The following is a 14,640-nucleotide window of genomic DNA, read 5'->3' on the forward strand; positions in this document are numbered from 1 at the left end:
GTGGAAAGGATTTCACAGTACCCCAGTGGCCTGAGACACCGGCCTCCTAAGCTATGGATTGTGAGTCCTACTCTTTTCTTGAGTGGCTGAAAGCAGAGTGGCGCAGCGGAAGCGTGCTGGGCCCATAACCCAGAGGTCGATGGATCGAAACCATCCTCTGCTAAACAGTTTATTTCTAGCAATGAAGTGTGAACACTTTTTTTTTCTCGCTATATCATGGGCATGTGTAAGTGCCTTCCGTTAGACATTTGTTTTACTGCTTCTATCAGTTCGTATAGGTGAAAAGGATTTCGCAGTACACCAGTGGCCTGAGACACTGGCCTCCTAAGCCATGGATTGTGATTCCTACTCTTTTCACGGAGTGGTCGAAAGCAGAGTGGCGCAGCGGAAGCGTGCTGGGCCCATAACCCAGAGGTCGATGGATCAAAACTATCCTCTGCTAAACAGTTTGTTTTTAGCAATGAAGTGCGAAGAAAAAAAATCTGCTATATCATGGGCATGTGTCAGTGCCTTCTGTTACACATGTTTTTTACTGCTTCAATGAGTCCGTACTGCTCGTAAAACGTATACAGTGCCCCAGTGGCCTAATGGATAAGGCACTGGCCTCCTAAGCCAGTGATTGTGGATTCAAGTCCCATCTGTGGTGTTTGAAAGCAGAGTGGCGCAGCGGAAGAGTGCTGGGCCCGTAACCCAGAGGTCGATGGATCGAAACCATCCTCTGCTAAACAGTTTATTTTTAGGAATGAAGTTCGAACGATTAATTTTTTTCGATATATCATGGGCATGTGTAAGTGCCTTCTGTTACACATTTTTTACTGCTTCTATCAGTTCGTATAGGTCAAAAGGATTTCACAGTACCCCAGTGGCCTCAGACACTGGCCTCCAAAGTCATGGATTGTGAGTCCTACTCTTTTCTTGAGTGACTGAAAGCAGAGTGGCGCAGCGGAAGTATGCTGGGCCCATAACCCAGAGGTCGTTGGATCGAAACCATCATCTGCAAAACAGTTTATTTTTAGCAATGAAGTGCGAACCAAAAAAATTTGCTGTAACATGGGCATGTGTCAGTGGCTTCCGTTAAATATTTTTTTTACTGCTTCTATCAGTTCGTATAGGTGGAAAGGATTTCACAGTACCCCAGAGGCCTGAGACACCGGCCTCCTAAGCTATGGATTGTGAGTCCTACTCTTTTCTTGAGTGACTGAAAGCAGAGTGGCGCAGCGGAAGTATGCTGGGCCCATAACCCAGAGGTCGATGGATCGAAACGATCCTCTGCTAAACAGTTTATTTCTAGCAATGAAGTGTGAACACTTTTTTTTCTCGCTATATCATGGGCATGTGTAAGTGCCTTCCGTTACACATTTGTTTTACTGCTTCTATCAGTTCATATAGGTGGAAAGGATTTCACAGTACCCCAGTGGCCTGAGACACCGGCCTCCTAAGCCATGGATTGTGATTCCTACTCTTTTCACGGAGTGGTTGAAAGCAGAGTGGTGCAGCGGAAGCGTGCTGGGCCCATAACCCAGAGGTCGATGGATCAAAACTATCCTCTGCTAAACAGTTTGTTTTTAGCAATGAAGTGCGAAGATAAAAAATCTGCTATATCATGGGCATGTGTCAGTGCCTTCTGTTACACATGTTTTTTACTGCTTCAATGAGTTCGTACTATTCGTAAAATGTATACGGTGCCCCAGTGGCCTAATAGATAAGGCACTGGCCTCCTAAGCTAGTGATTGTGTGTTCAAGTCCCATCTGGGGTGTTTGAAAGCAGAGTGGCGCAGCGGAAGCGTGCTGCAGAGTGGCTTCCGTTAAATATTTCTTTTACTGCTTCTATCAGTTCGTATAGGTGGAAAGGATTTCACAGTACCCCAGTGGGCTGAGACACCGGCCTCCTAAGCTATGGATTGTGAGTCCTACTCTTTTGTTGACTGGCTGAAAGCAGAGTAGCGCAGCGGAAGCGTGCTGGGCCCATAACCCAGAGGTCAATGGATCAAAACCATCCTCTGCTAAACAGTTTATTTCTAGCAATGAAGTGTGAACACTTTTTTTTTCTCGCTATATCATGGGCATGTGTAAGTGCCTTCCGTTACAAGATGATGAAATAACAAATAGTAATAAACCCTCTCAAATGCTAACCATCTGGAGATGGGCAAAGAAAATAAGAAAAATTCCATACTTAATAACAAATGAGGGGAACGTTTCATGAAGCTATTTCACTATAATGAGTTACTACATTATCTTTCAGTTATTAATTTATCATTCGCAGTAGGCTATGCTATGCCTGCCCTTCACTCCTAACCAGCAGATACTTCTGTTACAGTTGTCGTGGCCGAGTGGTTAAGGCGATGGACTAGAAATCCATTGGGATCTTCCCGCGCAGGTTCAAATCCTGCTGACAACGAAAAAGCAGATTTTTGACCCCTCCGGAGGTGGAAGTTTAGTCGTATTTCTTACACCAATCACATCCTCTCAGATCTCCACAAGTACATAGGGATTAGATGTCCATTTGGGATACGACTGCAGGCCATCTATCCCACCTCACACCTTTACACACCTGGTTATCCATCCTTCTAGCTCTATAGGCCACAGTAGCATAGGTTACAGGTTTGTAGTCAAGCCACAGATTTCAGGTGAGATCCCATGATACACTCAAAAATACAACAACACGATTCTCATGAATAACCATTAAGCCATTTGCTAAGATTTCCCCCCATGTGGACCTGTTGTCACTCTTAACCTGATGTTTGCTGATACTTCCAGACACTTTTTCGGTCTTATCTGAGGAATTGTATAACTTATATCAGAATGGCCATATTCTGAGGCCACTTTAGCGCTCAATCAATGACGATTTACTACGCTTTTCCCATTGAAGGGCATATTGAGGTTAAATCAATGACTGGAGTTTTTAATTGATAAAAACAAATGACTATTGAAAGTGCAAGTCAGTATCGTGCATTTACTGGTCTCTGTGGTGATTTTAGGAGCCTGTGCCTATTTGTACTTTTAAACCATAATCTTTAACCCGATAGCCAGGTTCTGTCCTGTAGTCAGGATGGCCGAGCGGTGTAAGGCGCTGCGTTAAGGTCGCAGTCTCCATTGGAGGCGTGGGTTCAAATCCCACTTCTGACAGGTGTTTAGTGCCTCTCACGCAGGAGTTATGCTGCTTTGCAGTAATAATAAGATGATGAAATAACAATTAGTAATAAACCCTCTCAAATGCTAACCATCTGGAGATGGGCAAAGAAAATAAGAAAAATGCCATACTTAATAACAAATGAGGGGAACGTTTCATGAAGCTATTGCACTATAATGAGTTACTACATTATCTTTCAGTTATTAATTTATCGTTTGCAGTAGGCTATGCTATGCCTGCCCTTCACTCCTAACCAGCACATACTTCTGTTACAGTTGTCGTGGCCGAGTGGTTAAGGCGATGGACTAGAAATCCATTGGGATCTTCCCGCGCAGGTTTGAATCCTGCTGACAATGAAAAGCAGTTTTTTGACCCCTCCGGAGGTGGAAGTTTAGTCGTATTTCTTACACCAATCACATCCTCTCAGATCTCCACAAGTACATAGGCATTAGATGTCCATTTGGGATACGACTGCAGGCCATCTATCCCACCTCACACCTTTACACACCTGGTTATCCATCCTTCTAGCTCTATAGGCCACAGTAGCATAGGTTACAGGTTTGTAGTCAAGCCACAGATTTCAGGTGAGATCCCATGAAACACTCAAAAATACAACAACATGATTCTCATGAATAACCATTAAGCCATTTGCTAAGATTTCCCCCATGTGGACCTGTTGTCACTCTTACCCTGATGGTTGCTGATACTTCCAGACACTTTTTCGGTCTTATCTGAGGAATTGTATAACTTATATCAGAATGGCCATATTCTGAGGCCACTTTAGCGCTCAATCAATGACGATTTACTACGCTTTTCCCATTGAAGGGCATTTTGAGGTTAAATCAATGACTGGAGTTTTTAATTGATAAAAACAAATGACTATTGAAAGTGCAAGTCAGTATCGTGCATTTACTGGTCTCTGTGGTGATTTTAGGAGCCTGTGCCTATTTGTACTTTTAAACCATAATCTTTAACCCGATAGCCAGGTTCTGTCCTGTAGTCAGGATGGCCGAGCGGTCTAAGGCGCTGCGTTCAGGTCGCAGTCTCCATTGGAGGCGTGGGTTCAAATCCCACTTCTGACAGGTGTTTAGTGCCTCTCACGCAGGAGTTATGCTGCTTTGCAGTAATAATAAGATGATGAAGTAACAATTAGTAATAAACCCTCTCAAATGCCAACCATCTGGAGATGGGCAAAGAAAATAAGAAAAATTCCATACTTAATAACAAATGAGGGGAACGTTTCATGAAGCTATTGCACTATAATGAGTTACTACATTATCTTTCAGTTATTAATTTATCGTTTGCAGTAGGCTATGCTATGCCTGCCCTTCACTCTTAACCAGCACATACTTCTGTTACAGTTGTCGTGGCCGAGTGGTTAAGGCGATGGACTAGAAATCCATTGGGATCTTCCCGCGCAGGTTTGAATCCTGCTGACAATGAAAAGCAGTTTTTTGACCCCTCCGGAGGTTGAAGTTTAGTCGTATTTCTTACACCAATCACATCCTCTCAGATCTCCACAAGTACATAGGCATTAGATGTCCATTTGGGATACGACTGCAGGCCATCTATCCCACCTCACACCTTTACACACCTGGTTATCCATCCTTCTAGCTCTATAGGCCACATTAGCATAGGTTACAGGTTTGTAGTCAAGCCACAGATTTCAGGTGAGATCCCATGAAACACTCAAAAATACAACAACACGATTCTCATGAATAACCATTAAGCCATTTGCTAAGATTTCCCCCATGTGGACCTGTTGTCACTCTTACCCTGATGGTTGCTGATACTTCCAGACACTTTTTCGGTCTTATCTGAGGAATTGTATAACTTATATCAGAATGGCCATATTCTGAGGCCACTTTAGCGCTCAATCAATGACGATTTGCTACGCTTTTCCCATTGAAGGGCATATTGAGGTTAAATCAATGACTGGAGTTTTTAATTGATAAAAACAAATGACTATTGAAAGTGCAAGTCAGTATCGTGCATTTACTGGTCTCTGTGGTGATTTTAGGAGCCTGTGCCTATTTGTACTATTAAACCATACTCTTTAACCCGATAGCAAGCCTCTGTCCTGTAGTCAGGATGGCCGAGCGGTCTAAGGCGCTGCGTTAAGGTCGCAGTCTCCATTTGAGGCGTTGGTTCAAATCCCACTTCTGTCACTTGTTTAGTGCCTCTCACGCAGGAGTCATGCTGCTTTGCAGTAATAATAAGATGATGAAATAACAAATAGTAATAAACCATCTCAAATGCTAACCATCTGGAGATGGGCAAAGAAAATAAGAAAAATGCCATACTTAATAACAAATGAGGGGAACGTTTCATGAAGCTATTGCACTATAATGAGTTACTACATTATCTTTCAGTTATTAATTTATCATTCGCAGTAGGCTATGCTATGCCTGCCCTTCACTCTTAACCAGCACATACTTCTGTTACAGTGGTTAAGGCGATGGACTAGAAATCCATTGGGATTTTCCCGCGCAGGTTCGAATCTTGCTGACAACGAAAAAGCAGATTTTTGACCCCTCCGGAGGTGGAAGTTTAGTCGTATTTCTTACACCAATCACATCCTCTCAGATCTCCACAAGTACATAGGGATTAGATGTCCATTTGGGATACGACTGCAGGCCATCTATCCCACCTCACACCTTTACACACCTGGTTATCCATCCTTCTAGCTCTATAGGCCACAGTAGCATAGGTTACAGGTTTGTAGTCAAGCCACAGATTTCAGGTGAGATCCCATGATACACTCAAAAATACAACAACACGATTCTCATGAATAACCATTAAGCCATTTGCTAAGATTTCCCCCATGTGGACCTGTTGTCACTCTTACCCTGATGGTTGCTGATACTTCCAGACACTTTTTCGGTCTCATCTGAGGAATTGTATAACTTATATCAGAATGGCCATATTCTGAGGCCACTTTAGCGCTCAATCAATGACCATTTACTACGCTTTTCCCATTGAAGGGTGTCGTGACGTTGTATTAGTTAATGTGACGACTGTTGCTCATCGAATGATTAACGGTTTATAATTACGTGATTAAATGAATTAAGCAATGAATCAAGCAATTATTAACTCATTAACCTGGGGCACCATGGGAACATTGTTTTGATTGAGTTTCTATTTCCCAAATTAACTCACAGGATATCAGAATATCGATTACAACAGTCTCTAAATTAATCAATTTCCTCTACAGTCTCATAATCTGAAAGTCGTATAATCCGGGAATCTGCACGGACCCGGGCTTTACCACTGAATTTACCACACCAATCTTAGTTGATTATTTATTTACTAGCAAGCTAAAATGATGATAAAAATGCACATACACAAAACACAGTCTAGCTATTGATTAGGACTTAGTATAACGGGCCAACACACTATGGCACTTGTTACCCAAAATGGGGATTTTAAAGAGAGAGAAAGAAAGGAAGTACACGAGAGAAATATACATTTGGGTTCATTTGTCAGCCATGCTTATTTAAAATTAGCCTTGCCCCGAACTGCCGCTCTTATGGGTCAGAATCTAATGATGTAATTACGTGTTGGAGTTCTCAGGTGGGAAGCTCCGCGTGGGTCGTTTAGGCTTCTAAATGACGCAGTTCTCCGGCGCAACTCTCTGGTTGTCCTCACGATGTCAGTGTCCTTCTTGGCTAAGTGGTCTGATCCTCACCCTTGATCGGAAAGGGGTCTTCTGAGGACAGACAGCTCTGTAGCTCAGAGCTCACAGCTTCGGCTCGAATGGTGTCGATACCACGATTCAATGGAGAGTGGAGGCTGGGTGGTTCGGCTTGAATTCACCCGCTTAGACACAGCTACTCGTCCGTAGCTCGTGTAGAAAAATATTTCTTTGTCTTCAACCTTGTGTTTCGTTTTGGGGTTCGTCGACTTTGTTAGACCTTAGCTGCAGCTTGGGGTCAATAGTCTTCCATGTTAATTCTTCACTCTCCTGTCTTATACCCTCGGGTCAGAAGTGGGTGTAACAGCCTTTAGGGCAATTCTCTGGGCGGACCAAGTAAAGGGGGCAAGGCTTAGATTTGGCTAAAAATCCGATTTTAGACACTAACTTCACATTTCATCTTTATCAAAACATTCTGTTTGATTTGGATATTTTCCAAACAGCGTACAATGTATAAACATCAGGCATATACTGGGAAAACTCTTAAAGGTACAATGTTTTCATAATAACGTCATCTCTTAACCTTTAAAAACAAATACATAAGTTACATACATTTTAATATTCCACTTTTCGTCATAACCACCATTGTGGCTGACGGAAACCATTGTTCCAAAGTCCCTTTATTGCATGTTTAATGTTCTGAGGCCAGTTCTCCATTGTTAGGACAAAGGAATTTCTCTGTATTATGGGCATGAGGTGTCATAAAACCCCCACATCTTCAGACCCCTAGATCTCTCCTCCTCTGTTGGGGGTTTGGGAGATAATCTGTAGGGTGGTGGTCTCCTGTACCCTGACCTGATCAGGACAGTCATGACAAGGGCATATTGAGGTTAAATCAATGACTGGAGTTTTTAATTGATAAAAACAAATGACTATTGAAAGTGCAAGTCAGAATTGTGCATTTACTGGTCTCTGTGGTGATTTTAGGAGCCTGTGCCTATTTGTACTATTAAACCATACTCTTTAACCCGATAGCAATCTTCTGTCCTGTAGTCAGGATGGCCGAGCGGTCTAAGGCGCTGCGTTAAGGTAGCAGTCTCCATTGGAGGCGTGGGTTCAAATCCCACTTCTGACAGTTGTTTAGTGCCTCTCATGCAGGAGTCATGCTGCTTTGCAGTAATAATAAGATGATGAAATATGTAGGCTATGCTATGCCTGCCCTTCACTCCTAAATAGCACATACTTCTTTTACAGTTGTCGTGGCCGAGTGGTTAAGGTGATGGACTAGAAATCCATTGGGATTTTCCCGCGCAGGTTCGAATCCTGCTGACAACGAAAAAGCAAATCTTTGTGTATCATGGGATCTCACCTGAAATCTGTGGCTTGACTACAAACCTGTAACCTATGCTACTGTGGCCTATAGAGCTAGAAGGATGGATAACCAGGTGTGTAAAGGTGTGAGGTGGGATAGATGGCCTGCAGTCGTATCCCAAATGGACATCTAATCCCTATGTACTTGTGGAGATCTGAGAGGATGTGATTGGTGTAAGAAATAGGACTAAACTTCAACCTCCGGAGGGGTCAAAAAACTGCCTTTTCGTTGTCGGCAGGATTCGAACCTGCGCGGGAAGACCCCAATGGATTTCAAGTCCATCGCCTTAACCACTCGGCCACGACAACTGTAACAGGAGCATGTGCTGGTTAGGAGTGAAGGGCAGGCATAGCATAGCCTACTGCGAATGATAAATAAATAACTGAAAGATAATGTAGGAACTCATTATAGTGCAATAGCTTCATGAAACGTTCCCCTCATTTGTTATTAAGTATGGCATTTTTCTTATTTTCTTTGCCCATCTCCAAATGGTAAGCATTTGAGAGGGTTTATTACTATTTGTTATTTCATCATCTTATTATTACTGCAAAGCAGCATAACTCCTGCGTGAGATGCACTAAACAACTGTCAGAAGTGGGATTTGAACCCTCGCCTCCAATGGAGACTGCGACCTTAACGCAGCGCCTTAGACCGCTCGGCCATCCTGACTACAGGACAGAAGCTGGCTATTGGGTTAAAGAGTATGGTTTAAAAGTACAAATAGGCACAGGCTCCTAAAATCACCACAGAGACCAGTAAATGCACGATACTGACTTGCACTTTCAGTAGTCATTTGTTTTTATCAATTAAAAACTCCAGTCATTGATTTAACCTCAATATGCCCTTCAATGGGAAAAGCGTAGTAAATCGTCATTGATTGAGTGCTAAAGTGGCCTCAGAATATGGCCATTCTGATATAAGTTACACAATTCCTCAGATAAGACCGAAAAAGTGTCTGGAAGTATCAGCAACCATCAGGGTAAGAGTGACAACAGGTCCACATGGGGGAAATCTTAGCAAATGGCTTAATTGTTATTCATGAGAATCGTGTTGTTGTATTTTTGAGTGTATCATGGGATCTCACCTGAAATCTGTGGCTTGACTACAAACCTGTAACCTATGCTACTGTGGCCTATAGAGCTAGAAGGATGGATAACCAGGTGTGTAAAGGTGTGAGGTGGGATAGATGGCCTGCAGTCGTATCCCAAATGGACATCTAATCCCTATGTACTTGTGGAGATCTGAGAGGATGTGATTGGTGTAAGAAATAGGACTAAACTTCAACCTCCGGAGGGGTCAAAAAACTGCCTTTTCGTTGTCGGCAGGATTCGAACCTGCGCGGGAAGACCCCAATGGATTTCAAGTCCATCGCCTTAACCACTCGGCCACGACAACTGTAACAGGAGTATGTGCTGGTTAGGAGTGAAGGGCAGGCATAGCATAGCCTACTGCGAATGATAAATAAATAACTGAAAGATAATGTAGGAACTCATTATAGTGCAATAGCTTCATGAAACGTTCCCCTCATTTGTTATTAAGTATGGCATTTTTCTTATTTTCTTTGCCCATCTCCAGATGGTAAGCATTTGAGAGGGTTTATTACTATTGTTATTTCATCATCTTATTATTACTGCAAAGCAGCATAACTCCTGCGTGAGATGCACTAAACAACTGTCAGAAGTGGGATTTGAACCCTCGCCTCCAATGGAGACTGCGACCTTAACGCAGCGCCTTAGACCGCTCGGCCATCCTGACTACAGGACAGAAGCTGGCTATCGGGTTAAAGAGTATGGTTTAAAAGTACAAATAGGCACAGGCTCCTAAAATCACCACAGAGACCAGTAAATGCACGATACTGACTTGCACTTTCAGTAGTCATTTGTTTTTATCAATTAAAAACTCCAGTCATTGATTTAACCTCAATATGCCCTTCAATGGGAAAAGCGTAGTAAATCGTCATTGATTGAGTGCTAAAGTGGCCTCAGAATATGGCCATTCTGATATAAGTTACACAATTCCTCAGATAAGACCGAAAAAGTGTCTGGAAGTATCAGCAACCATCAGGGTAAGAGTGACAACAGGTCCACATGGGGGAAATCTTAGCAAATGGCTTAATTGTTATTCATGAGAATCGTGTTGTTGTATTTTTGAGTGTATCATGGGATCTCACCTGAAATCTGTGGCTTGACTACAAACCTGTAACCTATGCTACTGTGGCCTATAGAGCTAGAAGGATGGATAACCAGGTGTGTAAAGGTGTGAGGTGGGATAGATGGCCTGCAGTCGTATCCCAAATGGACATCTAATCCCTATGTACTTGTGGAGATCTGAGAGGATGTGATTGGTGTAAGAAATACGACTAAACTTCCACCTCCGGAGGGGTCAAAAATCTGCTTTTTCGTTGTCAGCAGGATTTGAACCTGCACGGGAAAATCGCAATGGATTTCTAGTCCATCGCCTTAACCACTCGGCCACAACAACTGTAACAGAAGTATGTGCTGGTTAGGAGTGAAGGGCAGGCATAGCATGGCCTACTGCGAATGATAAATAAATAACTGAAAGATAATGTAGTAACTCATTATAGTGCGATAGCTTCATGAAACGTTCCCCTCATTTGTTATTAAGTATGGCATTTTTCTTATTTTCTTTGCCCATCTACAGATGGTTAGCATTTGAGAGGGTTTATTACTAATTGTTATTTCATCATCTTATTATTACTGCAAAGCAGCATGACTCCTGCGTGAGAGGCACTAAACAAGTGTCAGAAGTGGGATTTGAATCCACGCCTCCAATGGAGACTGCGATCTGAACGCAGCGCCTTAGAACGCTCGGCCATCCTGACTACAGGACAGAAGCTGGCTATTGGGTTAAAGAGTATGGTTTAAAAGTACAAATAGGCACAGGCTCCTAAAATCACCACAGAGACCAGTAAATGCACGATACTGACTTGCACTTTCAGTAGTCATTTGTTTTTATCAATTAAAAACTCCAGTCATTGATTTAACCTCAATATGCCCTTCAATGGGAAAAGCATAGTAAATCGTCATTGATTGAGCGCTAAAGTGGCCTCAGAATATGGCCATTCTGATATAAGTTATACAATTCCTCAGATAAGACCGAAAAAGTGTCTGGAAGTATCAGCAACCATCAGGGTAAGATTGACAACAGGTCCACATGGGGGAAATCTTAGCAAATGGCTTAATGGTTATTCATGAGAATCGTGTTGTTGTATTTTTGAGTGTATCATGGGATCTCACCTGAAATCTGTGGCTTGACTACAAACCTGTAACCTATGCTACTGTGGCCTATAGAGCTAGAAGGATGGATAACCAGGTGTGTAAAGGTGTGAGGTGGGATAGATGGCCTGCAGTCGTATCCCAAATGGACATCTAATCCCTATGTACTTGTGGAGATCTGAGAGGATGTGATTGGTGTAAGAAATACGACTAAACTTCCACCTCCGGAGGGGTCAAAAAACTGCTTTTTCGTTGTCAGCAGGATTTGAACCTGCACAGGAAAATCCCAATGGATTTCTAGTCCATCGCCTTAACCACTCTGCCACAACAACTATAACAGAAGTATGTGCTGGTTAGGAGTGAAGGGCAGGCATAGCATAGCCTACTGTGAATGATAAATTAATAACTGAAAGATAATGTAGTAACTCATTATAGTGCAATAGCTTCATGAAACGTTCCCCTCATTTGTTATTAAGTATGGCATTTTTCTTATTTTCTTTGCCCATCTCCAGATGGTTAGCATTTGAGAGGGTTTATTACTAATTGTTATTTCATCATCTTATTATTACTGCAAAGCAGCATGACTCCTGCCTGAGAGGCACTAAACAAATGTCAGAAGTGGGATTTGAAACCACGCCTCCAATGGAGACTGCGACCTTAACGCAGCGCCTTAGACCGCTCGGCCATCGTGACTACAGGACAGAAGCTTGCTATCGGGTTAAAGAGTATGGTTTAATAGTACAAATAGGCACAGGCTCCTAAAATCACCACATGAGACCAGTAAATGCACGATTCTGACTTGCACTTTCAATAGTCATTTGTTTTTATCAATTAAAAACTCCAGTCATTGATTTAACCTCAATATGCCCTTCAATGGGAAAAGCGTAGTAAATCGTCATTGATTGAGTGCTAAAGTGGCCTCAGAATATGGCCATTCTGATATAAGTTATACAATTCCTCAGATAAGACCGAAAAAGTGTCTGGAAGTATCAGCAACCATCAGGGTAAGAGTGACAACAGGTCCACATGGGGGAAATCTTAGCAAATGGCTTAATGGTTATTCATGAGAATCGTGTTGTTGTATTTTTGAGTGTATCATGGGATCTCACCTGAAATCTGTGGCTTGACTACAAACCTGTAACCTATGCTACTGTGGCCTATAGAGCTAGAAGGATGGATAACCAGGTGTGTAAAGGTGTGAGGTGGGATAGATGGCCTGCAGTCGTATCCCAAATGGACATCTAATCCCTATGTACTTGTGGAGATCTGAGAGGATGTGATTGGTGTAAGAAATACGACTAAACTTCCACCTCCGGAGGGGTCAAAAATCTGCTTTTTCGTTGTCAGCAGGATTCGAACCTGCGCGGGAAAATCCCAATGGATTTCTAGTCCATCGCCTTAACCACTCGGCCACGACAACTGTAACAGAAGTATGTGCTGGTTAGGAGTGAAGGGCAGGCATAGCATAGCCTACTGCGAATGATAAATAATAACTGAAAGATAATGTAGTAACTCATTATAGTGCAATAGCTTCATGAAACGTTCCCCTCATTTGTTATTAAGTATGGCATTTTTCTTATTTTCTTTGCCCATCTCCAGATGGTTAGCATTTGAGAGGGTTTATTACTAATTGTTATTTCATCATCTTATTATTACTGCAAAGCAGCATGACTCCTGCGTGAGAGGCACTAAACAAGTGTCAGAAGTGGGATTTGAAACCACGCCTCCAATGGAGACTGCGACCTTAACGCAGCGCCTTAGACCGCTCGGCCATCCTGACTACAGGACAGAAGCTTGCTATCGGGTTAAAGAGTATGGTTTAATAGTACAAATAGGCACAGGCTCCTAAAATCACCACAGAGACCAGTAAATGCACGATTCTGACTTGCACTTTCAATAGTCATTTGTTTTTATCAATTAAAAACTCCAGTCATTGATTTAACCTCAATATGCCCTTCAATGGGAAAAGCGTAGTAAATCGTCATTGATTGAGCGCTAAAGTGGCCTCAGAATATGGCCATTCTGATATAAGTTACACAATTCCTCAGATAAGACCGAAAAAGTGTCTGGAAGTATCAGCAACCATCAGGGTAAGAGTGACAACAGGTCCACATGGGGGAAATCTTAGCAAATGGCTTAATGGTTATTCATGAGAATCGTGTTGTTGTATTTTTGAGTGTATCATGGGATCTCACCTGAAATCTGTGGCTTGACTACAAACCTGTAACCTATGCTACTGTGGCCTATAGAGCTAGAAGGATGGATAACCAGGTGTGTAAAGGTGTGAGGTGGGATAGATGGCCTGCAGTCGTATCCCAAATGGACATCTAATCCCTATGTACTTGTGGAGATCTGAGAGGATGTGATTGGTGTAAGAAATACGACTAAACTTCCACCTCCGGAGGGGTCAAAAATCTGCTTTTTCGTTGTCAGCAGGATTCGAACCTGCGCGGGAAAATCCCAATGGATTTCTAGTCCATCGCCTTAACCACTCGGCCACGACAACTGTAACAGAAGTATGTGCTGGTTAGGAGTGAAGGGCAGGCATAGCATAGCCTACTGCGAATGATAAATTAATAACTGAAAGATAATGTAGTAACTCATTATAGTGCAATAGCTTCATGAAACATTCCCCTCATTTGTTATTAAGTATGGCATTTTTCTTATTTTCTTTGCCCATCTCCAGATGGTTAGCATTTGAGAGGGTTTATTACTAATTGTTATTTCATCATCTTATTATTACTGCAAAGCAGCATGACTCCTGCGTGAGAGGCACTAAACAACTGTCAGAAGTGGGATTTGAAACCACGCCTCCAATGGAGACTGCGACCTTAACGCAGCGCCTTAGACCGCTCGGCCATCCTGACTACAGGACAGAAGCTTGCTATCGGGTTAAAGAGTATGGTTTAATAGTACAAATAGGCACAGGCTCCTAAAATCACCACAGAGACCAGTAAATGCACGATTCTGACTTGCACTTTCAATAGTCATTTGTTTTTATCAATTAAAAACTCCAGTCATTGATTTAACCTCAATATGCCCTTCAATGGGAAAAGCGTAGTAAATCGTCATTGATTGAGTGCTAAAGTGGCCTCAGAATATGGCCATTCTGATATAAGTTATACAATTCCTCAGATAAGACCGAAAAAGTGTCTGGAAGTATCAGCAACCATCAGGGTAAGAGTGACAACAGGTCCACATGGGGGAAATCTTAGCAAATGGCTTAATGGTTATTCATGAGAATCGTGTTGTTGTATTTTTGAGTGTA

The 14,640-nt window shown here is 42.5% G+C and overlaps 26 non-coding genes across 26 annotated transcripts; 14 read left to right on the forward strand and 12 right to left on the reverse strand.

Moving 5' to 3' along the window:
• Positions 1-91: 91 nt before the first annotated feature.
• trnam-cau (transfer RNA methionine (anticodon CAU)) lies at positions 92-163 on the forward strand. Its single transcript has one exon. It is a non-coding gene; the product is annotated as a tRNA-Met (tRNA).
• A 207-nt stretch (positions 164-370) lies between these two features.
• trnam-cau (transfer RNA methionine (anticodon CAU)) lies at positions 371-442 on the forward strand. Its single transcript has one exon. It is a non-coding gene; the product is annotated as a tRNA-Met (tRNA).
• A 131-nt stretch (positions 443-573) lies between these two features.
• Positions 574-646, forward strand: trnar-ccu (transfer RNA arginine (anticodon CCU)). Its single transcript has one exon. It is a non-coding gene; the product is annotated as a tRNA-Arg (tRNA).
• A 6-nt stretch (positions 647-652) lies between these two features.
• On the forward strand, positions 653-724 carry trnat-cgu (transfer RNA threonine (anticodon CGU)). The gene has a single exon. It is a non-coding gene; the product is annotated as a tRNA-Thr (tRNA).
• A 757-nt stretch (positions 725-1,481) lies between these two features.
• trnam-cau (transfer RNA methionine (anticodon CAU)) lies at positions 1,482-1,553 on the forward strand. Its single transcript has one exon. It is a non-coding gene; the product is annotated as a tRNA-Met (tRNA).
• A 381-nt stretch (positions 1,554-1,934) lies between these two features.
• Positions 1,935-2,006, forward strand: trnam-cau (transfer RNA methionine (anticodon CAU)). The gene has a single exon. It is a non-coding gene; the product is annotated as a tRNA-Met (tRNA).
• A 310-nt stretch (positions 2,007-2,316) lies between these two features.
• On the forward strand, positions 2,317-2,398 carry trnas-aga (transfer RNA serine (anticodon AGA)). The gene has a single exon. It is a non-coding gene; the product is annotated as a tRNA-Ser (tRNA).
• Positions 2,399-3,043: 645 nt separating this feature from the next.
• Positions 3,044-3,126, forward strand: trnal-aag (transfer RNA leucine (anticodon AAG)). The gene has a single exon. It is a non-coding gene; the product is annotated as a tRNA-Leu (tRNA).
• A 278-nt stretch (positions 3,127-3,404) lies between these two features.
• trnas-aga (transfer RNA serine (anticodon AGA)) lies at positions 3,405-3,486 on the forward strand. The gene has a single exon. It is a non-coding gene; the product is annotated as a tRNA-Ser (tRNA).
• A 643-nt stretch (positions 3,487-4,129) lies between these two features.
• Positions 4,130-4,212, forward strand: trnal-cag (transfer RNA leucine (anticodon CAG)). The gene has a single exon. It is a non-coding gene; the product is annotated as a tRNA-Leu (tRNA).
• A 278-nt stretch (positions 4,213-4,490) lies between these two features.
• trnas-aga (transfer RNA serine (anticodon AGA)) lies at positions 4,491-4,572 on the forward strand. Its single transcript has one exon. It is a non-coding gene; the product is annotated as a tRNA-Ser (tRNA).
• A 643-nt stretch (positions 4,573-5,215) lies between these two features.
• Positions 5,216-5,298, forward strand: trnal-aag (transfer RNA leucine (anticodon AAG)). The gene has a single exon. It is a non-coding gene; the product is annotated as a tRNA-Leu (tRNA).
• Positions 5,299-7,816: 2,518 nt separating this feature from the next.
• trnal-aag (transfer RNA leucine (anticodon AAG)) lies at positions 7,817-7,899 on the forward strand. Its single transcript has one exon. It is a non-coding gene; the product is annotated as a tRNA-Leu (tRNA).
• A 118-nt stretch (positions 7,900-8,017) lies between these two features.
• On the forward strand, positions 8,018-8,099 carry trnas-aga (transfer RNA serine (anticodon AGA)). Its single transcript has one exon. It is a non-coding gene; the product is annotated as a tRNA-Ser (tRNA).
• Positions 8,100-8,362: 263 nt separating this feature from the next.
• Positions 8,363-8,444, reverse strand: trnas-uga (transfer RNA serine (anticodon UGA)). The gene has a single exon. It is a non-coding gene; the product is annotated as a tRNA-Ser (tRNA).
• A 278-nt stretch (positions 8,445-8,722) lies between these two features.
• Positions 8,723-8,805, reverse strand: trnal-aag (transfer RNA leucine (anticodon AAG)). The gene has a single exon. It is a non-coding gene; the product is annotated as a tRNA-Leu (tRNA).
• Positions 8,806-9,449: 644 nt separating this feature from the next.
• On the reverse strand, positions 9,450-9,531 carry trnas-uga (transfer RNA serine (anticodon UGA)). Its single transcript has one exon. It is a non-coding gene; the product is annotated as a tRNA-Ser (tRNA).
• Positions 9,532-9,808: 277 nt separating this feature from the next.
• Positions 9,809-9,891, reverse strand: trnal-aag (transfer RNA leucine (anticodon AAG)). The gene has a single exon. It is a non-coding gene; the product is annotated as a tRNA-Leu (tRNA).
• Positions 9,892-10,535: 644 nt separating this feature from the next.
• trnas-aga (transfer RNA serine (anticodon AGA)) lies at positions 10,536-10,617 on the reverse strand. The gene has a single exon. It is a non-coding gene; the product is annotated as a tRNA-Ser (tRNA).
• A 278-nt stretch (positions 10,618-10,895) lies between these two features.
• trnal-cag (transfer RNA leucine (anticodon CAG)) lies at positions 10,896-10,978 on the reverse strand. The gene has a single exon. It is a non-coding gene; the product is annotated as a tRNA-Leu (tRNA).
• A 644-nt stretch (positions 10,979-11,622) lies between these two features.
• On the reverse strand, positions 11,623-11,704 carry trnas-aga (transfer RNA serine (anticodon AGA)). Its single transcript has one exon. It is a non-coding gene; the product is annotated as a tRNA-Ser (tRNA).
• Positions 11,705-11,982: 278 nt separating this feature from the next.
• Positions 11,983-12,065, reverse strand: trnal-aag (transfer RNA leucine (anticodon AAG)). Its single transcript has one exon. It is a non-coding gene; the product is annotated as a tRNA-Leu (tRNA).
• A 645-nt stretch (positions 12,066-12,710) lies between these two features.
• On the reverse strand, positions 12,711-12,792 carry trnas-aga (transfer RNA serine (anticodon AGA)). Its single transcript has one exon. It is a non-coding gene; the product is annotated as a tRNA-Ser (tRNA).
• Positions 12,793-13,069: 277 nt separating this feature from the next.
• On the reverse strand, positions 13,070-13,152 carry trnal-aag (transfer RNA leucine (anticodon AAG)). The gene has a single exon. It is a non-coding gene; the product is annotated as a tRNA-Leu (tRNA).
• Positions 13,153-13,796: 644 nt separating this feature from the next.
• trnas-aga (transfer RNA serine (anticodon AGA)) lies at positions 13,797-13,878 on the reverse strand. The gene has a single exon. It is a non-coding gene; the product is annotated as a tRNA-Ser (tRNA).
• Positions 13,879-14,156: 278 nt separating this feature from the next.
• On the reverse strand, positions 14,157-14,239 carry trnal-aag (transfer RNA leucine (anticodon AAG)). The gene has a single exon. It is a non-coding gene; the product is annotated as a tRNA-Leu (tRNA).
• Positions 14,240-14,640: the final 401 nt, after the last annotated feature.

Source organism: Salmo trutta, unplaced genomic scaffold, assembly GCF_901001165.1.
Source record: "Salmo trutta unplaced genomic scaffold, fSalTru1.1, whole genome shotgun sequence".
In the NCBI taxonomy this organism is placed as follows: Eukaryota; Metazoa; Chordata; class Actinopteri; order Salmoniformes; family Salmonidae; genus Salmo; species Salmo trutta.